Source organism: Martes martes (genome assembly GCF_963455335.1).
Source record: "Martes martes genome assembly, chromosome: 16".
NCBI classification, from domain to species: Eukaryota; Metazoa; Chordata; class Mammalia; order Carnivora; family Mustelidae; genus Martes; species Martes martes.
Window position 1 is genome coordinate 32,345,174 of NC_137904.1, and position 27,611 is coordinate 32,372,784.

Sequence of the window (27,611 nt, forward strand, 5' to 3'; positions counted from 1 at the left end):
TTTCCTCCCCCTCTGCTCCTTCTCCTCTCGCTCTCTCTCTCAAATAAGTAAATACTGGAGGGGAGGAGGGTGGAGGGGTGGAGTAACTGGGTGATGGGTATTAAGGAGGACACATAATGTAATAAGCACTGGGTATTGTATAAGACTGATGAAACACTGAACTCTACCTCTGAAACTAATAATATACTATATATTAAGTAAGTTTAAATTTAAAAAATAAAAAATAAAATCTTTTAAAAAAAGAAAAAACTTCACATTCCCTAATGAAGTGCCAAGGCTACTTGTATTGGTTCTGTAATTTTTACTATATTGTCAAATTTTAAAGATTTTATGTATTTATTTAACAGAGAGAGAGAGAGAGAGATCACAAGTAGGCAGAGAGGCAGGCAGAGAGAGGGGGGAAGCAGGCTCCCGGCTGAGCAGAGAGCCCGATGCGGGGCTCGATCCCAGGACCCTGGGATCATGACCTGAGCCAAAGGCAGAGGCTTAACCCACTGAGCCACCCAGGTGCCCCTGTATTGTCAAATTTTAAAAGGCAAAACACATTGTATCTATTTAAAATATCTTAAATTCAAATACCATAGATTTTAGAAATATTAAGTAGTCATTTAATTCAACATGCACAAATTTCATTTGGGAGATATATATTAACCACCCACTTTGTTAAAACATCTAATAATTTTACAAACTCTTCAGCTTTCTCTATCATTATAATGTCTTAATTATCTTCCTTTTGATTAGGTATCAGTTTCTGACTTATTCTGTAAGTAAAAGTTTAAACTTTAATTCCTTACATTTTAGGAAGAAGACTAGAAATAAGAGTAGCCTACCCATGAATAAATAAATATTTTTAGCTTGCCAGTATTTCACAATTTTCTGTGAAAAGATCAAGAAATATATCACTGTACCACTATAGCAGATTTCAAAATATCACTCTCAGATTACAGAATTCCCTGACTGACTGACATTTTGGTTATCTGCAGGAAAGCCAAAAACTGAAAGCAACATGGCAATTAAATATAGAAAAATGTTTCCTAATTTTCTGATAAAATGAAGACCACAGACTTTTGTCTATAAATGCAAGGAAAATGCTCTAAAATTCAATTAAAAAGTTAAGGATAATAAGAATAATATTCCTTGGGGCACCTGAGTGGCTCAGTGGGTTGGGCCTCTGCCTTTGGCTCAGGTCATGATCTCAGGGTCCTGGGATCAAGCCCCAAGTTGGGATCTCTGCTCAGTGGGAAGCCTGCTTCCCCCTCTCTCTCAGCCTGCTGCTCTGCCTACTTGTGATCTCTCTCTGTCAAATAAATAAATAAAATCTTTAAAAAAAATTCCTTTAAAAAAATCAGTCAAGATTGTAGAAATTTTATCTTATACAAATCTTATATCTGTAAATAAATATAACATTTTTATTTTTGGAGATAAAAATTTTTAAAGTAGGCTCCATGCTCAACGTGGGGCTTCAAACTCACGTCCTTGATATTGAGTCTCATGCTCTACTGAGCCAACCAGACACCCTGTGTTCTTAGAGATGAAATCTTATAGGACATGCTACAAACTACAAATATACCTACTACTAAATGAACAGCATTTTTTTTTAAAGATTTTTTTTTATTTATTGGACAGACAGAGATCACAAGTAGGCAGAGAGGCAGGCAGAGGGGGGGGGGGAGCAGGCTCCCTGCTGAGCAGAGAGCCCGATGCGGGGCTTGATCCCAGGACCCTGGGATCATGACCTGAGCCGAAGGCAGAGGCTTTAACCCACTGAGCCACCCAGGTGCCCCATGAACAGCATTTTGAGTGCTTCCCAAAGGCAAAAACAAAATCTTTGAAGTAAAATAAAAACTCATGTCTATAATACATTTTTTCCAACTTTTAAAAACTGCTTATTTTCCATCAACATTATTTCCATTTTGTTTAAGAGTCTGGAAGAGCAGCTTAAGACCACTCTCAGTGGTTGTTACCCATTTAGTAGCCTGAACAGTGGTAGCTGCAAATCACTCTGAGTACTCCAGTCTTCAGTAGGGAACTGCTGTGAAGGCAGTGAGGGCACCTCTCACCTTCAGACCAGTCTGTGATATTAAGTTGAGAGCAGTCAGCTGCTTCCAAGTCCAGGAGCAGTCTATTCACCCTGAAATTCCTCCTTGGTCACAGCCTTTTCAGCAGTGATCTACTCTTCCTTTTTCAATCTCCTCAGGATTTCTCGACAAACACAGATCAAGCAAGACCTCCATTGGGTGTTCATGGGAAACAGTGCCACACATGCATAGACCTTCCCTGACTAGCATCCACCACATCAGACCCACTGTGTGAGCTCCCTTGTTGTAAGAGATGGCAATGTCCATATAACACAGAGGAGAGTCTTACACAGAGCGATGGTGGGCACGTTAACATAATCTCTGCGGTGACTGGGGGTGAGCCGTGGGATCAGTAACCACCAGAAGTCGTGGCTCCCAGAAAGCTGCCTGGATCTGATCAGTGGAGGTTCCGGAAATGAAGTGCCCAGCAACAGCAGTGGCTCCAGTGCCAGCAGCAAACTCCAGCATAGCTTGCTGGCCAGTATTCCAGGATGACAGGACATTAGTCAGGTTTTCAACAGCAACAATGGCATGACCTGCCAGCAGAAGCTGCTTCTAGGTTCTCTTCAGATTTATGATATATATGCCATCACTTTTCCTCTTGAAGATGTACAGTTCCATTTGGAAATTGAGGTTTGTGCCACTTAAGTGGGTTCCAGCTGCAAGGAATTTGAAGACATTCTCCCTCACTTGCAGGACATTAAGGGCTCTGATCATTGTGAAAGTTTCTTTTCAAGTCATGTATGGAACCCAGAACAACGCTATATGGACTCCTCTCTGGGTAGTGCAGAAAGGACATGACACATTTAAATCACAAACTATGGTACTCATTATGCAGTTTAACAAGGTATAACAACAACTGTAAAATAAACTTTTTTTTTTCTTTGAAGAGATGTAAAGTCATGAGTACTCCATGGAGTTCCTCTCTTCAGATAAGGCCTTTGTACAACAGCTCTCATTAATGACAGTGCAGATGTGCTGTCACCCTCGGAATTTTTCATTAGGATTCAAACTGGCTGTATCTCATCTCATGGGTCTTTTCTTTGATGAGCTGCATTTTCCCTCTTCCTTGTACTATCCATGGTGTTAGTAATGATTAGAACTAAAACAGACTTAATTACAGTAACTTCCAAATAAGGTACTAAATATAGTTCTTTGTTCAGTCAACTATGATTGTCGATGAAAATCGCAAGAGTATTTCTGTTTTGGGGTTCTTTTTCTTAGATTTTTATTTATTTATTTGCCAGAGAGAGACACAGCGAGGGAGGGAAAACAAGCAGGGGGAGTGGGAAAGGGAGAAGCAGGCATCCTGCCAAGCAGGAAGCCTGACATGGGGCTCAATCCCACGACCCTGGGATCATGACCTGAGCCAAAGGCAGATACTTAACCAACTGAGACACCCAGGCACCCCTGCGGGAGTGTTTAAAACAAGATGCACAGGATTCTATTAAATTATGTTCTAGGAACCAAGCTTTTTTAATATAGGTATTTATAAAATAACTTATATTTAGAGAATTGATTATAATTTTAGCAAAATGAACTTTGTCCTTCCATGTGGGACTCAAAATGGCAATACCTGAAACACTGTGATTAACAAATACAGTATATATAGTACTTGTTCATTTTGAAGCAGTGAAAAAGTATTGCCTCTATTAGAACTGAGCAAAGAGGGGCACCTGGGTGGCTCAGTGGGTTGGGCCTCTGCCTTCGGCTCAGGTCATGATCTCAGGGTCCTGGGATCGAGCCCCACATGGGCTCTCTGCTCAGCAGGGAGCCTGCTTCCTCCTCTCTCTCTGCCTGCCTCTCTGCCCACTTGTGATCTCTGTCAGTCAAATAAATAAATAAAATCTTTAAAAAAAAGAACTGAACAAAGATCAGTAAATTTGTGAGATGTAACTACAGGTTCAGCTGAGAGCAAGAGAGGAAAACCCACTGACTCACTTTTTTTTAACACATTTTCAATGTGTATTTAGTTACTGAGATATTGTTACTTACTTATTGAGCTACTCGGTCACCTTAAAGCTTACTTTCTTTTTTTTATTTTAATTCTGGTAGAGTTAATGTACAATGTTAATATTAGTTTAAGGTATACAATATAGTGATTCAATAATTTCATCTATCACCCAGGGCTCATCACGATGTGTGTACTCCTTAATCCCCATCACCTATTGTGCTCATGCCCCCACTCACCTCCATTCTAGTAACCATCAGTTTGTTCTCTATGGTTGTCAGGTTCTTAGTTTGCCTCTTTTTCCCCTTTGTTTGCTTTCTTAAATTCTACATATGAGTGAAATCATATGGTCTTGTCCTTTCTCAGACTCTTCACTTAGCATTATATTCTAGCTCCATCCATGTCATCATAAATGGCAAGATTTCATCCTTTTTAATGGCTAAATAATATTCCATTACACACACACACACACACACACACACACACACACACACTCTACATCTTATCAATTCATATATCAATGGACATTTGGGCTGCTTCCATAATTTGGCTACTGTAAATAATGCTGCTATAAACATCAGGGTGCATGTATCCCTCTGAATTAAGTGTTTTTGTATTTTGGGGGTAAATACCCAGTAGTGCGATTACTGGGTCATAGGGTAGTTCTATTTTCAACTTTTTGAAGAACCTCCATACCGTTTTCCAGCGCGGCCGCACCAGTTTGCAGTCCCACCAATAGTACAAGAGCACAAGATCCCACCACATCCTTGCCAACACCTGTTTTTTTTTTTTTTTAATTTTACCCATTCTAACAGGTATGAGGTGATATCTCATTGTGGTTTTGATTTGCATTTCCCTGATGATGGGTGATGCTGAACATCTTTTCATATGTCTCTTGGCCATCTGGATGTCTTCATTGGAGAAATGTGTGTTCATGTCTTCTGCCCACTTTTTAATTGGATAATTTGTTTTGGGGAGTATTGAGGTTTATAAGTTTTTTTTTTTTTAAGATTTTATTTATTTACTTGACAGAGAGAGAGAGACACACACATAATGAGAGAGGAAACACAAGCAGGGGAGTGAGAGAGGGAAAAGTAGGCTTCCTGCTGAGCAGGGACCCCCTCCCCCCCCGACGTGAGGCTCTGTCCCAGAGTCCTAGGATCATGACCTGAACCTAAGGCGGATGCCCAATGACTGAGCCACCCAGGTGCCCCTATAAGTTCTTTATATATTTTGGATACTAATTCTTTATCAGATAAGTCATTTGCAAATATCTTCTCCCTTGTAGATTGCCTTTTAGTTTTGTGGATTGTTGCCTTTGCTGTGCAGAATGAAAGCCTGTTTTCTTGCATGGGTTCTTTTCCCCAACTTTTTTTTTTTAAATATTTTATTTATTCATTTGACTGACAGAGATCACAAGTAGGCAGACAGGCAGGCAGAGAGAGAGGGGGAAGCAGGCTCCCCACTGAGCAGAGAGCCCATGTGGGGCTCGATCCCAGGACCCTGAGATCATGACCTGAGCCGAAGGCAGAGGCTTAACCCACTGAGCCACCCAGGGCCCTCCCCAACGTTTTTTAAAAAGTTGCCTGCTGCTAATTAGGCAAATTAATATCAATACAAGGAGCATATATTAATTTTTAAAGATTTATTTATTATAGGAAGAGAGGAAAAGGGAGATTAAGAGAATCACAAGCAGACTCCCTGCAAAGAGCCTAATGTGGGGCTCAATCTCACCACCCAGAGATTATAACCTGAGCCGAAATCAAGAGTTGGATACTTAGGGGCGCCTGGGTGGCTCAGTGGGTTAAAGCCTCTGCCTTCGGCTCAGGTCATGATCTCAGGGTCCTGGGATCGAGCCCCGCATCGGGCTCTCTGCTCAGCGGGGAGACTGCTTCCTCCTCTCTCTCTCTGCCTGCCTCTCTGTCTACTTGTGATCTCTCCCTGTCAAATAAATAAATAAAATCTTAAAAAAAAAAAAAAAGAGTTGGATACTTAAACAACTAAGCCTCCTAGGTGCCCCAAAAGCATATGTTATTTAACACATATACTAGGTAGTTATTGAGCTACTTGGTGAACAATGTTGTTTCTCAAGTTCATCTCTAGAGCAGTCTTTCAGAACTTCTATCTTTGTATTTATAATCAGCTAAGGTGAAGGCAGTTCTATTGTTTTTGAAATATTCATTTTATGAGTTAGAAGGATATACACCATATTCATAAGAGGTTGCCTTTTATGAACAAAGAAGGGAATGAGAAAAAGATGGGGGGAGAAGATAAAGGGTACTTTAGCTTTATCTATTCATGCTTTATTACTTTTATATAAAATACAGTTTTTTTAAAAGATTTTATTTGAGAAAAAGAGTGAGAGAGAGAGAGAGAGAGCACACAAGCAAGGGCAGAGGGAGAGGGAGAAGCAGACTCCCCTGCTGAGCAGGGAGCCCAACATGGGGGTTAATCCCAGGATCCTGGGATCATGACCTTAGCCGAAGGCCAACGCTTAACAGCTGAGCCACCCAGGCACCTCTGTTTATCTTTTTTTTTTTTTAAGATTTTATGTATTCATTTGACTGACAGAGATCACAAGTAGGCGGAGAGGCAGGCAGAGAGAGAGGAGAAGGCAGGCTCCCCAGCAGAGAGCTCAATGTGGGGCTCAATCCCAGGACCCTGGGATCATGACCTGAGCCGAAGGCAGAGGCTTTAACCCACTGAGCCCCAAGGTGCTCCTATCTTTTTTTTTTTTTAATATCTATTATGTGCTATTCGAGGAAATTTTACTAAAGAGCTTCAGAATAGAAGCCAGGTATTTACCTATAGAGTTTACAATTTGAATTTTAAGGTTCTAATTTATACATAGTTCTTAAAACTTGTTGCTAGAATTATAGTCCTTTCTTCACATAGCAGCCAGAGTTGATCTCTTAAATGGTAAATCAGATCATGTTACTTCCTTGCTCTAAACAAAAAATTCAAATTCCCTATAGAAGTAACAAAGGCCTATGAGGGTCTGATTTGACTCCTGCCTAACTTCTCCAGCTCTATATCCGGTTACCCTCTTCCTCATCTACAAAGCTTCAACTGCCATAGCAGCTCTCTATTACCTCAAGGGCTTTTACCCTTGTTTCTGGACCTTTTCACCCACACACCTCATGTGGCCAGATCCTTCTGAACTCCTTTAGGTCTAATCTTAAATATTTAATATATGTTTGTGTGAAGAGAATCAGCTCTTTGGTAATTGCAGTTATGGAAACTGATACTCAGGAAAGAAGAAATATTATTTCCTACCAATATTTAAATTTAGAAAGTGTTTAATGAGAAAACAAGATCTACCTATATGCTGCCTACAAAAGACATATTTCAGACCTAACGACACCTGCAGATTGAAAGTGAGGGGATGGAGAAACATTTCTCCAGAGCAGCAATACTCATACTGGACAAAATAGACTTTTAAAAAAAAGACTGTAACAAAAGACAAAGAAGGACACTATAATAAAGCCAGAGAAGCAATACTTATATTGGACAAAAGAGACTTTAAAACAAAGACTGTAAAAAAAGACAAAGAAGGACACTATATAATAATAAAGGGGACAATCCAACAAGAAGATATAATAATTCTAAGTATTTATGCACCCAATAGGGGAGCACCCAAATACATAAAACAGTTAATAACAAACATAAAGTAATTAATCAAAAGTAATACAATAATAGTAGGGGATTTTAACACCACACTTATATCAAGGGACAAATCATCCAGACAGAAAATCAACAAGGAAAGAGTGGCTTTGAATGACACAGGACCAGATGGATTTAACAGATATATTCAGAACATTCCATCCTAAAATAGCAGAACACACATTCTTTTCAAGTGCACACAGAACATTCTCTAGAATAGTTCACATATTGGGCCACCAAACAAGTCTCAACAAATTCAAAAAGATCAAAGTCATACCAAACATCTTTTCTGACCCAATGTTATGAAACTAGAAATAAACCATATGAAAAATTCTGGAAAAAGCACAAATACATGGAGGTTAAATAACATGCTACTGAACAATGAAAGGTCAACCAAGAAATCAAAGAATAAATGAAAAATTACATTGAAACAGAGGAAAAATGAAGACACAACAATCCAAAATCTTTGGGATGCAAGAAAAACAGTTAGAAGAGGGAAGTTTATAGCAAAACAAGCCTACCTCAAAAAGCTAGGAAAATCTCAAATAAACAACTTAACCTTACCCACACCTAAAGGAGCTAGAAAAAGAGGAACAAACAAAACCTAAAACCAGCAGTAGGAAGGGAATAACAAAAATTAGAGCAGAAATAAATGTAGAGAAACTAAAACAAAACAAAACAAGACAAAAAAAAAATAGAACAGATCAATGAAACCAGGAGGTGGTTCTTTGAAAGTATCAACAAAATTGGGATTCATCAAAACACACACACACAAAGAGGACTCAAATAAACAAAATCACAAATGAAAGAGAAGAAATAACAACCAACACCACAGGAATACAATTATAAGAGAGTATTATGAAAAATTATATGCCAACAAATTGGGTAACCTATAAGAAATTGATAAATTCCTAGAAACATAACTTACTAAAATTAAAACAGAAAAAAAAAACAAACAGAAAAACTTGAACACATTACCAGCAATGAAATTGAACCAGTAATCAAAAAACTCCCAACAAAAAAAAGTCCAGGACCAGACAGTTTCACAGGCAAATTTTACCAAACATTAAAAAAAAAAAAAAAAAAAAAAAAAAAGCTAATACCTAGTCCTCTCAAACTATTCCAAAAAATAGTAGAGGAGGGATGCCTGGGTGACTCAGTCAGTTAAGCATCTATGTTCAGGTCAGATGATGATCCCAGCGTCCTGGGATCAAGTTCCACATGGTGGCAGGGGTGGGGTGGGGGCTTGCTCAGCGGGGAGCCTCCTTCTCCCTCTGCCTGCTGTTCCCCCTGCTTGTTCTCTCTCTGACAAATAAATAAATAAAGTGTTTAAAAACAAACAAACAAAAAAGAGAAGAGAAAGAAAACTTCCAAATTCAGTCTACAAAGCCAGCATTAACCAATATCAAAACTAGATAAAGACACTGCAGAAAAAGACTATAGGCGAATATTTCTGATGAACATAGATGAAAAAATCTTCAACAAAATACTAGCAAACCAAATCCAAAAATACATCAAAAAAACTTTCACCACGATCAAGTGAGATTTTTGTCCTGGGTTGCAAGGGTGATTCAGAATTTGCAAATCAATCAACGGTGATACGTCCATCAATAGGAGAAAGGATTAAAACCATATAATCATTTCAACAGATGCACAAAAAGCATTTGACAAAGGACAACATATATTCATGATAAAGATTCTCAACAAGGCAGGTTTAGAGGGAATGTATCTCAACATAATAAAGACCCTATATGAAAATCCCACAGTGAACATCATAGTCAATAGGGAAAACTAAGAGCTTTTTCCCTAAGGTCAAGAACGAGACAAAAATGTCCAGTCTCACAACTTTTATTCAACACAGTACTAGAAGTCCTACCTACAGTGATCAGACAACAAAGAGAAATAAAAGGATCCAAATCAGCAAGAAGTAAATGTTTTACTATATGTAAATGCCATGATACTATATATAGAAAACCCCAAAGAGTTCACCAAAAAACTACTAGAACTATAAATGAACTCAGCAAAGTTGCCGGATACAGAAACCTGTCACATTTTTATACATCAATAATGAGGCCACAGTAAGAGAAATTAAGAAAATAATTCCACTTATAATTCCACCAAAAATAATACCTAAGAATAAACTTAATCAAAGAGACAAAAGATCTGTACTCTGAAAACTATAAAACACTTATTGAAAGAAACTGAAGATTACGTAAACAAATGGAAAGACATTTCACGCTCATGGATTGGAAGAATAAATATCGTTAAGATGTCTATACTACCAAAAGCAAACTATACATTAATATGATTCCTATCAAAATACCAATGGCATTTTTCACAGAACTGGAACAATCAATCCTAAAATTTGTATGGGACCACAGAAGACCCCAAATAGCCAAAGCAATCTTGAAAAAGAAAAACAAAACGAGAGGTAATCACAAGTTCAGATTTCAAATTATATTACAAAACAGTATGGTGTTGGCACAAAAATAAACACATAGATCAATGGAACAGAATAGAAGAGCCAGAAATGAACCACAATTTCATGGTCAATTAACCTTCAGCAAAGCAGGAAAGAATATCCAATGGGAAAAAGAAAGTCTCTTCAACAAAGGATGTTGAGAACTGGACAGCAGCATGAAAAAGAATGAAAGTGGACCACTTTCTTACACCATAATCAAAATAGATTAAAGACTTATATGTGAGAACTGAAACCATAAAAATCCTAGAAGAGAACACAGGCAATAACTTCTGTGACATCAGCTGTAGTAATATTTTTCTATTTACGTCTCCTGAGACAAGGGAAATCAAAGCAAAAATAAACTCCTGGGACTACATTAAAATGAAAAATCTGCACAGCAAAGGAAACAATCACCAAAGCTAAAGACAACCTACAGAATGAGAGAAGATATTTGCAAATGACATATCTGATAAAGGGTTAATAGCCAAAATACATAAAGAATTTTAAAAACTCAACACCCCAAAAAACAAATAATCCAATTAAAAAGTGTGAAATGAGGGGCACCTGGGTGGCTCAGTGGGTTAAAGCCTCTGCCTTCAGCTCAGGTCAGGATCCCAGGGTCCTGGGATCGAGTCCCACATCAGGCTCTCTGCTCAGCAGGGAGCCTGCTTCCCTTCCTCTCTCTCTGCCTGCCTCTCTGCCCAATTGTGATCTCTGTCAAATAAATAAAATCTTTAAAAAAAAATAAATAAAAAGTGTGAAATGAAATAACTGATATAATGAAGTAATTTACTGGTTTTTATATTACCTATGAGATCCCCGTTAGGTCAGGAAGAAGGATACAAATATAGAATCTAAATAAATATTGTATTCTTATATACTTAGAACACAGTGGGTCAACTCTTGCTTTCAGAGACAATTTCCTTATTTGAGGCAGAATTGAAGATATTTGACCCAGAAATTTTTTCCGATTGACCAGAGAGACATTCTTAACTCACTCCTCTTTAGAATCACTGAATGCCTATGGCCTTTGTGCTAGAACAAATTACCAGTGTATCAGGTATTAACACCATAGAGACACATAAACCTAATATTATATTTGAACTGTTTTATTTATCTTCAAAATCCCTTCATAATTTTTCAGTGATGGCTTCCCTAAAATTAAAAAATATATATAATTCACACACACCATATTAACCATATTTTTCCAATACAGGGTCATAATTCATTATGGGTTATAAAAATCAGTTTACTGAACAATGTTTTCATTTTTATTTTTTCCTTTTAAATGCTTTGCTAAGGCAAATGCCCGGCTTTTACTAACAAATTTAGAACACCAAACTTCATTGCTTTTTCTTAGCCTCAGGAAGACAATTTTCTTGGGGCACCTGGACAGCTCAGTCAGTTAAGTGGCCAACTCTTGATTTAGGCTCAGGTCATGATCTCAGGATCACGAGTTTGAGCCCCCTATTGGGCTCCATGCTAGGCATGGAGCCTGTTTATGATTCTCTATCTCTCCCTCTTCCTATGCCCCTCCCCTCCATGCTCTTACTCTCAAAAAAAGAAGACAATTTTCTTGACTAACCCGTGCTAAGAGGAGTCAACATTATCTGGTTGCCTTATAGGACAGCAAACTGGTTCTGGTTGCTCATTGGTCATTTCAATAATGGGATTATAAATTTAGGGTGTGATTATCTTTGTTGAGAAAGTGCTTAGATTCTAGTTTTTCTAGTACCTTTCCAGGGTGCCTTGTTAAGTCTTTTAAATCGTGCTTGCTTCCTCATGCCATATATGACACTTTTTTTCTGCAGTTCTGGAGAACTTGTACTCCTTCAAGCAATTTGATGATTCTTTCATATTTCTGTCCAAACTGTCAAATTTCCCTCTTCTTCTTTTTTTTTTTTTTAATTTTTTTTGAGAGGGGGTAAAGAGAAACTTAAGCAGACTCCATGCTCCAGTGTAGAGCGTGAGGCAGGGCTAGGTCTCACCACCCTGAGATCATGACCGGAGCCAAAATCAAGCTTTGGATGCCTACCTGACTCAAATTTCCCTCTTTAATTGATGTTTTGATTTCAGATTTCCAATGTTATTGGCAGTTTATCTGGTGCTTCTCCCAACACAGACATTGCTGTGACTTTGGGGTCATCATCTTCCAAGGACATGGCTGAGCCTAAGGGATGGGATGTCCCCTTCCTTCCCATTTCACTCACAGCCGAACCATGCTCTTCCTTCCCTCAGCTGGAGGAGGACTTGGGCTCTCCATGAAGTTTCGTTCAGTTTTCTTCTGTCCAACAGCAGACTTCTCTGCTTTATTAGGCATCATTCCAGGCTTGTCTTGGGTAGCCCCATGAGTATATCCACCTTACCTTTTTTTAAGTTTTAATTTAAATTCCAGTTGTTAGGGGTGCCTGCGTGGCTCAGTTGGTTGGTTAAGCAACTGCCTTCAGCTCAGGTCATGATCCCAGGGTCCTGGGATTGAGCCCCACATCAGGTTCCCTGCTCAGTGAGGAGCCTGCTTCTCCCTCTCCCTCTGACTCTCTTCCCTGCTTTTGCTCTCAGTCAAATAATAAATAAATAAATAAATAAAATTCCAGTTAGTTAACATACAGTATAACATAAGTTTTGGGTGTACTAGAATACAGTGATTCAACACTTCCATATAACACTAGTGCTCATGTAAACAATATTTTTAAAAAAGTAATATAAATATCAAAGTTATCACATGTACTAAGTTTCATAAAACTGTGATTTCTGTTGTATTTGTGTGTCTGGGCACATGTGTATGTATGTACTAAGCCACACTATATCACTTACTGTAGACTGAAGTTTAAAAAAATATTGAAAGCCATTGCTATACAGGTCTACCTGAGCAATAAATAAATCATGTCACTCACAATCCTTGTGACTTCCTAATCCACATAAAATAAAATCTAACCTTATCATGGTCATAAAGGTCCTGTAAAGTCTGAACCCTCCCTCTCTCTTCAGTCTTATCACGCGCTACCTTCCTCTTAATCTGCTAATATTCTAGTCATATAAGTCTCCTTTCAGGTCCTCAAGCACAACAAACTATTTTGTTCCCAGGACTTTACATATGTTCTTTTCCTCCTTTTTATTATAGTGTCTGTGATTTACTTTAAAATAGTTTAGTGTACAGTGAGATGGTTTATTTAAATCTGCTCTACTGCTTTCCAATAATGTTGGGGGTTAAACTGTATGGTAAGAGGGGATGTGGTATGCTCCCCCCCCCTTGTGGGAAATTTTGGGCATTTGAAAATGTCTGTGTGGAGGGCTAGTTTTTGCTACTAAAATACAGCTGGGTGGTGAGAGGAGGGGAATGTCACTGGTATTTATAGGCAGAATTCAAGGGTGCTAAATATCCTATAACTTACAAGATAGTCCTGACTAATGAACTGTCCTGCTCACATGCAAATAGCACATTCTTATCACTCCCTATTATGAGAAACATGGATCCATAATCTAAGGGAAATTGGTTAGTATTTGAAGCACCATAATTCAGGAATACCTCTTCCAGGGTATCTAAATGACTTTCATTAAAAAAACAAAACAAAACAAAACAAAACCAAAAAACACCTACCCTCTGAATTGTAGAGTTTGGTCTATTCACATTTAATGTAATTATTGAAATGTTTGGATTTATGTTTCCTACCTGTTTTCTCTATGCCTTACATAGAGTTACTGTTGTTACTGCCTCTGTTACTGTCTACTTTTATGTTAGTTTTTTACCATATCATTTTATCTGATTTTTAAACTATACTTTTGAGTTATTTTCATATTTGTCTTAATTTGTTGTTTTGGAAATCTTGATACGTATCTTATCACAATCTACTTAATGTTAATACTGATTTAATTCTGGTAAAACATAGGAAATTGGCTATAATACAGCTCCATTTGCTCTACCCTCCTTTGTCCTACTATTGTCATATATACAATATCTATATCTATATGCATTATAAACTCAGAAAACAGTATAATTATTGTTTTATACAATATATATAATTTATATATATATAATTTATTGTTTTATTGTTTTATACAACTTTATATTAGATAATGAGAAGAAAGGAGAATAAAATAAATTTATGCCATCTTTACATTTACCTAAATATTTACCATTCTTGGTATTTGTATTCCCATGGATGTGAATTGTGGTCTAAAGTACTGAAGTACTTCTTTTGGTAATCCTTGTAATTCTCACAGTCGTTATCTGGGAATATCTTTATTTCATAATTTTGCTAGATATGAAAATCTTAGTTGACAGTGTTTTTCCCCCAGTACTTAGAATATGCCATTCTGGGGGCGCCTGGGTGGCTCAGTGGTTGAGGCCGCTGCCTTCGGCTCGGGTCATGATCTCGGGGTCCTGGGATCAAACCCCACATCGGGCTACCTGCTCAGTGGGGAGCCTGCTTCCCCCCCTCTCTCTGCCTACCTCTCTGCCTACTTGTGATCTCTGTCAAATAAATAAATAAAATCTTAAAAAAAAAAAAAAGAATATGCCATTCTGATCTCTACCATTTCTAAAGAGAAGTCAGCTGTTACATATTTTGTTGTTCCTTTGTACATGAGTCATTTTTTCTCTCATAGCTTTCAAGATTTTCTGTTTGTCTTTGTTTCTTAGTAGTTTGACTATGAAGCATCTAAGTGTGGATCTCTCCTTGTTTATCTTATCTGGGGTTTGGAGGTTTACTGAGCTCCTTAGATCTGCAGACAAATGTTTTTCACCATATTTAAAAAGTGTTTAGGGGTGCCTCGGTGGGTCAGTCATTTGAGCATCTGCCTTCAGCTCAGGTCATGGTCCCAGAATCCTGGGATCGAGCCCCAAGTCAGACTCCCTGCTCAGTGGAAAGCCTGCTTCTCCCTCTCCCTCTACTCTTCCCCCCCACCATTCATGCTCTCTCTCACTCACTCTCGCTATCTCAAATAAATAAAATCTTTAAAAAAAAAAAAAAGTGTTCAGCTGTTATGTCTTTAAACACTTGTTCTTCTCTCCTTGTATGGACACATACTTGACATTGTCTCACTAGTCTCTAAGATTCTGTTCATTGTCCTTCAGTCTTTTGTTCTCTGTTCAACAGACTGGGTAATTTATCTTGTTCTTTATTTCAATTCACCAATTCATTCTGCAATCTCAAATCCTCTCTTAGCCCCTCTATTGAACTTATTTCAGTTACTGTAATCTTCAAATCCAGAATTTCGATTTGATTCTTTTACTTTCTATTTAATGATTTAATTATTTGAGCACATTTATAATAGTGGTTTTTAAAATCTTTATCTGCTAAGTACAACAACTGAGTTAATTTCTATTGATTGTTTTTTTTCCCTGAGTAAGGCTCATGCTGTCCTGTTTCTTTGTATGTCTTATACTTTTTTTTGTTGAAAACTGGAAATTTTAAATAATACACTGTGACAATACCCTCTCTGGTTTCGTCTTGTTTCATCTTTCCCTCTCTTCCCCTATGACCATTTGCCTTCTTTCTTAAATTCCACATGAGTGAGCAGGCATAAGCAGGGGGAGAGGCAGGCAGAGGGAGAAGAGGCTCCCCTCCTTGCTCCGTTAAGCAAGGAGCCCATTGTGGGACTAGATCCCATGATCCTGGGATCATGACCTGAGCTGAAGGCAGATACTTATCTGACTGAGCCACCCAGGCATCTCAGGGAGTGGTTTCCTAAACCAAATCTATTAGTGTCGTTCTTAACATATTTAACTATAATTTCAAATTTGTATATTTCCATGTACTAAAAAATATATAAAAACCTAAAGTTAAAATAGCTTAAAATTTTTACATTATAAAATAAAACATGTTAAAAAATTTAGATTTGTAAAAATTTTCAAATTAAATGAATTCTCAAACCAGATCAAAATTGCTCTAAAACTCAAATAACTATGCTTCTGAATATAAATGCATTAAGCATATCAACAATTAATCTCAAATACTTCATCTTTAATTGCTACTTCAGACTTAGAATATATAAGAACCCAGATTTATAATAAAAAGAGAAAATTAAAGTACATGAAAGAATATGCAAACAATGAACAACAACTAAGCATTATGTAGTAGAGTTATAGGTGCTTAGATGACAAAAAAATTAAAGATAACTAATCTTAAATATGGGCTGTGGATCTCTCAGTATTAGGCCTAATGTAAATAAATGCTCAGCAACTGTTTATGAAGTAAATGAACTGAGAGGTCATAAAAGAAAACCAATTTAAAAAGCTACAATGGATATATTTATTAACTACAAAAAGAAAAACTGATGAATAGATAAAGAAGATGTGATATATATATATATATATAGATATAGATATAGATATAGATATACACACACACATCTCTCTGTAATGGAATATTACCCAGCCATAAAAAAGGATGAAATCTTGCTATTTGCCATAACATGGTTGGAGCTGGGGAGTATCGTGCTAAGTGACATAAGTGAGTCACAGAAAGACAAATACCATATGATATCACTCACGTGGAATTTAAGAAACAAAACAAAAGAGCAAAGTGGGGAATAGAGAGGAAAACTGAGAGTTTGACTCTTTTAACTATCGAGAACAAACTGATGGTTACCAGAGGGGAGGTGGGTGGGCGGATGGGTGAAATAGGTGATGGGGATTAAGGAGGGCACTTGCTATGAGTGCCGGGTGTTGTATGTAAGTGTTGGATCCCTTAATTCTACACCTGAAACTAATATTAAGCTATGTTCGAATTTAAATAAAAACTTGAAGAAGAAAAAAAAAAAGGAAGTATAGTGGAGAAACCTGGCTAATCCCAAATTAAACAACTCATCAAGGAAACATTACCAGTAATAAGACATACCAATATTATGAATCCTTTGACATGATGTACTAAAGGCAGAATATTGTTGAAAATCATGAAAGGAAGAGAAAGGCTGAGCAACTGCTACTGACTGCAAGAGACTAAGGAGAAATAACAACTAAATAAAACATGAGATGCTGGATAAAATGCGAAGGCAGAAAAAAAATAGTGGAAAATCTGATCAGATTTGAATAATAAAGCTTCTTTAATAATACTGTACCAGGATTTGGTAACTACAAAATGCTGATGAAAGAAATAGATGGCAGAGTCACAGCACATTCATTAAGTGCAAGACAACATAGGAAAGATGTCAATTCTCTCAAAATTGATCTGAAATTAGTTAAATACAATTCATCTCAAAATCCTAACCGTGTATTTTGTAGTTTATAGACAAGCTCGTTCTAAAATATACATGGAAAACACAAAGAAATGAATAGCTAAAAGAATTTGGGGGAAAAAAAGAAGAAAATGATAGAAATCACTCTATGCCTTTTAAGACTTAACTATACATAGGGGTGCCTCGTTGGTGCAGTCTGTTAAGTATTGGACTCTTGGTTTCAACTCAAGACCTCATCTCATGGTCATGAGATTGAGGCCCCAGATTGGGCTCTGCCCTCAGCACAAAGTCTGTTTAAGACTTGCTCTGCCTTGGGGCACCAGGGTGGCTCAGTTGTTAAGTGTCTGCCTTTGGCTCAGGTCATGATCCCAGGGTCCCGGGATCGAGCCCCACATCGGGCTCTCTGCTCAGCGGGGAGCATGCTTCCCCCTTTCTCTCTGCCTGCCTCTCTGCCTATTTGTGATCTCTGTCTGTCAAATAAATAAATAAAATCTTTATTTTTTTAAAAAGATTTATTTATTTATTTATTTGACAGACAGAGGTCACAAGTAGGCAGAGAGGCAGGCAGAGACAGAGAGAGAGGGAAGCAGGCTCCCCGCTGAGCAGAGAGCCTGATGCGGGGCTCGATCCCAGGACCCCGGGATCATGACCTGAGCCGAAGGCAGAGGCTTTAACCCACTGAGCCACCCAGGCACCCCTAAATAAAATCTTAAAAAAAAAAGAACTCTATAAACTCAACAGTAAATAAACATCCCAATTAGAAAATGAGCTAAAACTATATCAATGAAGATATATGCATGGCAAAGAGGCACATGAAAAGATGTTCAAGAACATTAGCTATCATAGAAATGCAAATTAAAGCCACCATGAGATACCACTCTACACCTATCGGAACAGCTAAAATAAAAAATGCTGACAATACTGTACTGGGTTCTATACTGTCCTCTGAAAATTTATGTCTATCTGGAACCTTAAAATGTGATATTTAGAGAGTCTCTGCAGATGTAATTAATTAAGATGAGTTTATAGTGGATTATAGTAGGCCCTAAATACAATGAATGATGTCCCTATAAGAAGATCATATGAACACACAGAAACACAGAGCAGACACATACATAAAGGAAGATGGGCATATGAAGACAGAGGCCAAGATTGGAGTTATGCTGCCACAACAGAAGGAACACCAAGGATTTCCAACAGCTACTAGGAGCTAGCATAAATACTGGGATGGTTTCTTCCTCAGAGCATGGCCCTGCCAATGTCTTGAGTTCTGACTTCTAGGCTACATAATTGTCAGAGAATAAATTACCACGCAGTTTGTACTAATTTGTTATGGCAGCCCTAGGAAACAAATACAAATACCAAATTCCAGTTAGAGACATGGACCAAGGGGTGCCTGGGTGGTTCAGTTGATTAAGCGTCTGCCTTAAGCTCAGGTCATGATCTCTGGGATAGAGCACCCCAACCCGCGCCCCACTGCTTGTGTGCTCTCTCTCTTTTTCTCTCAAATAAATAACATCTTAAAAAAATAAAGACATGGAACAATAAGATCAAATTCATGCATTACTTGTGGGAATATAAAATGGTACTGTCACTCTGGAAAATTGTTTGGCAGTTTCTCATAAAATTAAACAAACATCAACACAACTCAGCAATCACACTCCTGGGTATTTACCCTAGAGAATTAAGAACTTATGTTCACACAAAAACCTGTATATGAATGTTCATAGTAGCTTTATGTGTAATAGTCAAAGCTGGAAACAACCCAAATAACCTTCAATGGATGGAGGTGCCTGGGTGGCTCAGTTAAGTGTCTGCCTTTGGCTCAGGTCATGATCCCGGGTCCTGGGATCGAGCCCCGCATCAGGCTCCTTGCTCAGTGGGGAGCCTGCTTCTCCCTCTCCCTCTGCCTGCTGCTCCTCCTACTTGTGTTTGTGTGTACTTTCTCTGTCAAATAAATAAAATCTTAAAAAAAAACTTCAGTGGATGAATGGATAAAAAACTATGATAAATTCCCACAATGGAATACTATTCAACAATAAAAAGAAATGAACTATTGATACACATAACAATGTAGCTGGATCTTAAGGGCTTATGCTGAGTTAAACAAAAAACAATCCTAAAACAAATACCGTATAATTCCACTCATATATGGAATTTTAGAAACAAAACAGATGAACATAGGGAAAGGAAGGAAAAACAGAATGAAAATAGAGAGAGAAGCAAACCATAAGAGATGCTGAAATCTAGGAAATAAACTGAGGGTTGCTGGAGGGTAGGTGGATGGGGGGATGGGGTAACTGGGTATTAAGGAGATGGGCATTGAGGAGAGCACTTGATGTTATGAGCAGTGGGTGTTATACGCAACTGATGAATCACTAAATTCTATCCTGAAATGAAAAAAAAAAAAAAAAAGCCAAACAAAACAAAAAAACAATTCCAAGGGTCACATGGTACATGATCCCATTTATGTAACATTCTTAAAATGATAAAATTATAGTGATAGAAAACAGATCAGCAGTTGCCAGGGGTTATAATTGGGTTATGCCTATAAAAGGATACCATGTGGGAGTTTCTTTGGGGATTTCTGTAAGCTAGTTGTGGTAATAATTATATGAATTTATATATGTGATAAAATTTCATAGAACTATACAGCAGGAAAATATTTTTTTAAAGAAGTGTATGTAATGGAGCACCTGGGTGGCTCAGTTGGTTAAGCATCTGACCCTTGGTGTGGTTTCAGCTCAGGTCATGATCTCAGGGTCATGAGATCAAATCCCACATCGGGCTCTGCATTGACTGCATTCTATCTCAAAAAAATATAAATTAATTAAAGGAATGTGTGTAAAATTTAATGAAATCCAAATAAAGTCTGTAGTTTAGTTAATAGCATTGTATCAATGTCTGTTTTCTGGTTTTTATACTGGTATTTATTGATACTAGTTTTTATTCTGATAATTATACTGTGATTATATAGTTTATTCAGCCTATTTTCAGTATTTTTTTTAAAGATTATATTTATTTATTTGTCAGAGAAAGAGATCAGGCAGGAGGAGTGGCAGGCGGAGGGAAAAGCAGGCTCCCCACTGACCAGAGAGCCCGACATGGGGCAGGATCCCAGGACCCGGGATCATGACCTGAGCTAAAGTCAGACACTTAACCGAGCCATCCAGGTACCCCCTATTTTCAGTATCTTAACAAAACGTATACACACAGATGCAGGTAGTAATCAATTTGCATCCATTTGTACTCATATGAATTTGAGTTTGGACTTTTTATTCCCTTACTTGCATTTATTTGTTGAAATGTAGGCTTAGCAAAGACCTTGCTTTTTTTTCCACACCTGTACTGATGACATCTAACCTACTGTCATTAGGGGAAGCTGGGTAAAGGGTACATGTGAATTCTCTGTATTATTTTTGCAACCTTTTTTAAAGATTTATTTATTTTAGAGAGAGAGAGGTGCAAGCACAGATGGGAGAGAGAAAAGGAGAGGGAGAGTGAGTCCTTTTTTTTTTTTTAGATCTTTTTTATTTACTTGACAGAGACACAGCGAGAGAGGGAACAGAAGCAAGGGGAGTGGGAAAGGGAAAGCAGGCTTCCTGCAGAGCAGGGCACCCGAAGCTGGGCTTGATCCCAGGACTCTGGGAGCATAACCTGAGACAAAGGCAGATACTTAACCACTGAACTACCCAGGTGCCCTGGGAGAGAGAGTCTTAAGCAGACTCTGCACTGAGCATGTAGCCCAATATGGGGCTGGATCCAGTGACCCTTGAGATCATAATCCAAAGGGAAACCAAAAGTCGAATCATCACACAACTGTACTACCTTGGTGTCCCCATTTTTGGAACTTTTATGTGAGTCTAAAATTATTTTAAAATAAAAGTTTTTATTTTATTTATTTTTGAAAGAGAGAAAATGCAAGTGCATGGTGGGGGAGGGGCAGAGAGAATCTAAAGTAGGTTCCACACCCAGCACAGAACCCCATGCGGAGCTGGCTCTCATGACCCTGAGATCATGACCTAGACCAAAATCAAGAGTTGGACACTTAACCAACTGAGCCACCCAGGTGTTCCAAAAGAAAAGTTTTTAAAAATTATATTTTCTTTATTATAGTAATAGATTCAACTCTCAACCTATAACCAAAGTTGTGGTATGATTATATTGGGAGTCAGAGGAAAGGAGGGAAGTGGTAACAGTAGTTATATGAAATTATTTAATCTTCACTTTCTAGAGTAGAAAACAAAGAGTTAATGCCTAAAACTGAGAAAGCAAGAGACAGAAATAGAAACATTCTTTAGCAGGGCACCTGGGTGGCTCAGTCAGTTAAGCATCTGCCTTTGGCTCGCATCATGACCCTGGAGTCCTGGGATGCAGTACCACATCAGGCTCCTTACTCAGTAGGGGTCTGCTTCTCCCTCTCCCTCTGCCGGCTGCTCTCCCTGTTTGTGCTCTTTATCTCTCTGTCAAATAAATGGATAAAATCTTAAAAAAAAAATTCTTTGGATATATAAAGGTAAATCCCAGAAGAAATGACTATAAAATGACTATAAATCCTCTAAGGAGGATTTGGGTATAGAGAATAGGATAAAAGATGACTCTTTTATTATAAGCTTTACATATACAGTAATATATTGTTCCACTCCACCAAAAAATTTGTGCCCATGTACTACATTGAATAAAAATAAAAATTATTTTAAAACTCTACAGATTCTCATGTTCTACCCCAGACCTACTGTGTAACAATCTCTGAAAAGATCTACTTATTTCAATGGCATTAAAAAGATTTAAACTGGTTAGTTCACAGGAGAATAAAGCATTAGTATAAAATCATGGACTTGAAGCCCAATGTAGGCTTTGCTATATTCTGTGGACACAAAAATGCACCCTCAATCCTAGCCAGCAGACAAATAAACATTCAACTCATCACAAAAAGGACCAAGACAGAGAATTTAAATGGGTCAGCACAATCTATCACCACTACAAGAAAACCTCCTTAAAAGTATATAAAAACAACAAATCAGTAAAAGTTTTTGTACATTAAGGAAAGTTACACTGACAAGTTGAAACTAATTTCTCTTGCAATATAAATGATAGTAAGCTATAATTTTTACTGTATAAGTGGATTAAATGTATTCTCCTTCAAAATAGCTTATCTTTGAGGTTCTGCTGAATTTTGGTTGCCATAACAACCTAAGTAAACCTTTTATTGCTGCAGACATCTGTAGCTATTTATAAATGCAACAGCTGGATCTGTCCAACTAAATTTGCTTTATAAGACACTAAAGCATTTTCATTTGCTCTGAATAAACTTGAGAAAAATGTCAGGACCATTAAAAGTAAAACATTTCTATATTTTAAATACAGAAATTTACTGTAAACTATATAGAATAAGTCAAGATGGAAAATTGTTGCATTTTCTTTCTTTTTTTTTTTTAAGATTTTATTTATTTATTTGCCAGAGAGAGAGATCACAAGTAGGCAGAGAGGCAGGCAGAGAGAGGAAGGGAAGCGGGCTCCCCACTGAGCAGAAATTCCGATGCGGGGCTCAATCCCAAGACCCCGGGATCATGACCAGAGCCAAAGGCAGAGGCATTAACCCACTGAGCCACTCAGGTGCCCCAAATTGTTGCATTTTCATTGCATTCTTTCCTGAAGAAATATCAGTGTCAACACAAAGCTTTCTAAACTGTCAAACTTTTTTAAAATTAAAATATGCTTATTTTAAAATTAATTTCTTTTCTTTTTTTTTTTTTAAAGATTTTATTTATTTATTTGACAGGCAGAGATTACAAGTAGGCAAAGAGGCAGGCAGAGAGAGAGAGGAGGAAGCAGGCTCCCTGCTGAGCAGACAGCCCGATGTGGAGCTCGATCCCATGACCCTGGGATCATGACCTGAGCCGAAGGCAGAGGCTTTAACCCACTGAGCCACCCAGGCGCCCAATTTCTTTTCTTCATAGTTAAAAATACAAAGAAGTAAACACTAGCATTTAAGTAAAACATTTATCAGCAGCTAAGACAACCTAAATTCATTAAGAAAAAAATAGAACAATTATTTTACAACACAATCCTTTCTTTCTTTTTTTTATTAAGATGTTGGTTCTATTAAAATGACTAATGATAATGAGACTGGAGAAATGCCTGTCTTCACTAATATGAGTTTTTGAGGATTTAAAAATAAAAGGTTTATTCTGCAGCACACAGCAGTTGATTAGAAGCCTCTTAGGTAGGATCTGTGCCCAAGCTACAAAGTCTCAGATAGTGTTGGCTCAACAGATCACTCAGATTAAGACTGCTATATTTGGAACAACCTATAGTTTTTATCCACATGAAAAAAAGTTTCAAGTTATGTACAAATAAATGTACTGAATGATAACTGTTACAAACATTTTCTTCCCTGGATGGAGATTTTTCATCTATATGCATGATCATCTCCTTTCAAACTTCTTTCCCCAACTATAATTCATATGTTTTAAAAAATTAAGAACCAAACAACAGGCAATCCAAATAATAGTGGCAATGTTATTTCCAAATTCCAAAATATAACTACAAATGCATAAAAACCATTCTCCTATATTCATTACAGTTGTATTTTGATATAAAGTATATCTAATTACTAAATGAGGTCTCCCTTTCACCTAAATCATTCAGAGAATAGCATAATCACAATCCTAAGAAACCATTCCTGTGCCTGGAATTTCAAGTCAGTCCGTCTTTCATTCAAGTAGCCACATGATTATTTTCCCATTACTTTTACAATTTGTCAGAAGTGCTTATAGGACAGGAATAATGCCCATTTAAGCTTGTCTTCAACTAGAAACAATTCTCCCTGGATAACAGAAGGAGGATAAAACTTTATTTTTATGTATTGCCCCGATAGTTAAAAAAATGCTCACATACAACAAATTAGCTCATTCATAAATAATGCTTTGACATAGGTAAGAGAATTTTTCTCATTTGAAAATCAGAAAAAACTAGGCTAAAAGGGTTTGCCCTAGGTCAGACAAGAAGAGCAAGAATAATCGGAACTCAGCTCTTCTAACATACTTCTTTCACAGCATTTGGATGCCTCAACATTTTGTAAGTGACTGAAACGGTAGGGCACTGACTTTGACAGCCTGTGGCTGTTACAGACCCTGAAAAACAGAATCAATTACAATCTGTATTTTCCAACAGCAAGTCCTGGTAGTAGTATGGCAGACCTGTCTGATATAGTTTTGATTATCAACCAGAGGCTTAAGCTTATGCTTGTTAGAATTTCCCTACAGAAAAAAGCACACTATATTCCAGAAAAGAACCATGTATTAAACTCAAATTTTCACACTTCCTATTCATGACCAATCGGTGTTTAAAATATGAACTATCTTAATAAAAGAACATTTTTGGGGCGCCTGGGTGGCTCAGTGGGTTAAAGCCTCTGCCTTCGGCTCAGGTCATGATCTCAGGGTCCTGGGATCAAGCCCCGCATCGGGCTCTCTGCTCAGCAGGGAGCCTGCTTCCCCCTCTCTCTGCCTGCCTCTCTGCCTGCTTGTGATCTCTGTCTGTCAAATAAATAAATAAAATCTTTAAAAAAAATAAATAAAAGAACATTTTTACAAATACCTATGGACTACACCTTTAGGAATGTAAACACACTGTCATTTTAGGAAACACTTAATCACAGTACAAGGCCAGAACAGAAGGGGAATAGAAACTGGCTCCAACTTTGATATTCTTCCTATCTATTAACAATACAGCAAATACCTAGAAGTTGTTCTAACCATAACTTTGCTAAACCCATAACAAAATAAGAAGCAGGGGACGCCTGGGTGGCTCAGTTGGTTGGGCAGCTGCCTTCGGCTCAGGTCATGATCCCAGGGTCCTGGGATCGAGTCCCACATCGGGCTCCTTGCTCAGCAGGGAGCCTGCTTCTCCCTCCGCCTCTGCCTGCCTCTCTGTCTGCCTGTGCTCACTCTCTCTGACAAATAAATAAATAAAATCTTTAAAAAAAAAAAAAGAAGCAGGCTCATATTCTCTCTTGCTTTGAAGAAAGAGAGAGGGCGAAAGAGAGAGAGAGAGAGAGAGAGATTTGGGACTCTCTTTCCAAAAAAATTATATTTTAGCTAACTAAACACCCCACACTGCTGTTCATGTTTTATAATGCCTGCTCCTAATTCACATACTTGTTTATTCAGTGCAATGATTCAGTGCCTCCTTCCTTTGATCTATTTTCACTTTCATTGCTATTGTTACTGACTTACCTCCATTATTATATCTTTCTTCCCATCTCTCCTTTTGGTAAACCTCATCTCTCTCTGGGCTACGTTTGTTTTCTGCCTGCCGGACTCTAGCTGACACTGCCAATGCCACTTCAACTCCCACTTGAACCTTGCCTTCATCCACAGCTTATGCTGTAAATGCTTTAAAATTATCTCTTTGAACATCCTTTCAAAATCTCCTAAAATTTTCTCTTTAACATCCTTTCAAAATCTCATTACCTTGATGTATTTCAGTCAGTTACCAGAAATGCCAGTTGATTAAACTAGTTCATAGTAAAAGATACCTAAATATTGAATAATTGATATAATTTCAAACAGAATGAGGGAGAAATTTGGGAAAGGAGAGTTTTAACACAATTCAGCTCTAGCAAACAATAATGTTAGTAAGTTAGTAAAGAGTTAGCAAGCCTAGAAAGACACTTTCACCAATCTCATCAACTCTCAAAATAAGTTCCCTTCAGTGTTGAAGAAGACTGCACTTATTATTCTATTTCCATCTCTTCTGCTAGTTTCCTGAGGCCCTAATATTCGCTCTTCAGTCAAGGGAGTCCATTTCTATTACACTGGGAAAGTACTCACCCTGCCCTAAAGCAAGTTAAATCAAACACAAAGTATGTATGAAAAGATGCACCATATTCTGGTCCCTGAGTAGCACCCACTGAAAAGGGGACTTAAACGTAGGAATCAGATACAAAAAGACAAATACTGTGTTATCTCACTTAACTGTGGAATCTTATGCTGTGTTGCTGAAGCTGATGAGTAGGGGCTATTGCAACATTCCCCTGCTTCCTGGCTAGGGCCAGTGAACATGAGTGGGTACAGCATTCTTCTGCAGCCTTGGTAAAGCAGGTGGACACATGCAGACAAGGCACTCTCCCACTGCATCACTGAAACCAGGGAGCATACCCTGCATCCTATGTTCTCCACTTGCCCCAACAGAGTTGGCAGAAACACACAATCCACACGGGGCAGTAATTAGGTAAGGGATATATAAAATAAATTTTTTTTTTAAAACGTGCCATCAAAAACAAACACTGGAGGAAGGTGGTAAAAAAGTAGAGTTTTGGAATAAGTTCAAATTTAACTTGCTATCAACTTAGACTGTTAGATACATAGGACATTATAGACACCATACACAAATATAAACTCAAAATGTATTAAAGACCTAATGTAAGACATGAAACCATAAAACATCTTAAAGAAAACATAGGCAGTAATCTCTTGGACAATGGCCTAGCAATATTTTTCTGGATCTGTCTCATCAGGAAAAGGAAACAAAAGCAAAATGAAATTACTGGGACTACATCAGACTACAAAGCTTTTGCACAGTGAAAGAAACCATCAACAAAATGAAAAGATAACCTATTGAATGGGAAAAGATATATGTAAATAATATATCTGGTAAGGGGTAGATATCCAAAACATATAAAGAACTGCTACAATTCAACACCAAAACAACCACCACTCAAAAATAACAAAACCCCAAAAATTTAATTAAACATTGTTTTGATGCCCTGCGCAAGATCTGAATATTACTCAGTCCCTGCCCCCAAAAAAGAAATCTTGCCATTCATAATAACATGGATGGACCTAGAAGTTATAATGCTAAGCAAAGTAAGTCAAAGAAAGACTAATACTGGGGTGCCTGGGTGGTACCATTGGTTGAGCAGCCACCTCTTGGGTTTCAGCCCAGGTCAAGATCTCAGGGTCATTAGACTGAGTCCTGTGTCAGGCTCTATGCTCAGCACAGAATCTGCTTGGGACTCTCTCTTTCTCCTTCTGTTCCGCCCACTCATGCTCTCTCTCTCTCTCTCAAATAAATAAAAATATTTTTAAAAAAAGACTAGCACCATATTTCACTTAAATGTAGAATCTAAAAAACAACACAAACAGAAACAACCAAGAAATACAGAGAACAAATTGGTAGTTGCCAGAGAGGAGGGGAGTGGGGGATACAAAATAGGTGAGGAGATTAAAAGGTATAAACTTCCAGTTACAAGATACATAAATCAGGGGGATTAGAA

At 37.7% G+C, this 27,611-nt stretch overlaps 1 protein-coding gene and 1 pseudogene across 2 annotated transcripts in view; both read right to left on the reverse strand.

Annotated features, from left to right (window-relative positions):
- The window catches only part of PPM1E (protein phosphatase, Mg2+/Mn2+ dependent 1E), a 200,572-nt gene that overhangs the window by 87,264 nt on the left and 85,697 nt on the right, over nt 1-27,611 (reverse strand). The window lies entirely within an intron of this gene.
- On the reverse strand, nt 1,961-2,795 carry LOC308356534 (small ribosomal subunit protein uS2B-like; annotated as a pseudogene). Its single transcript has one exon. The product of its transcript is annotated as a small ribosomal subunit protein uS2B-like (transcript).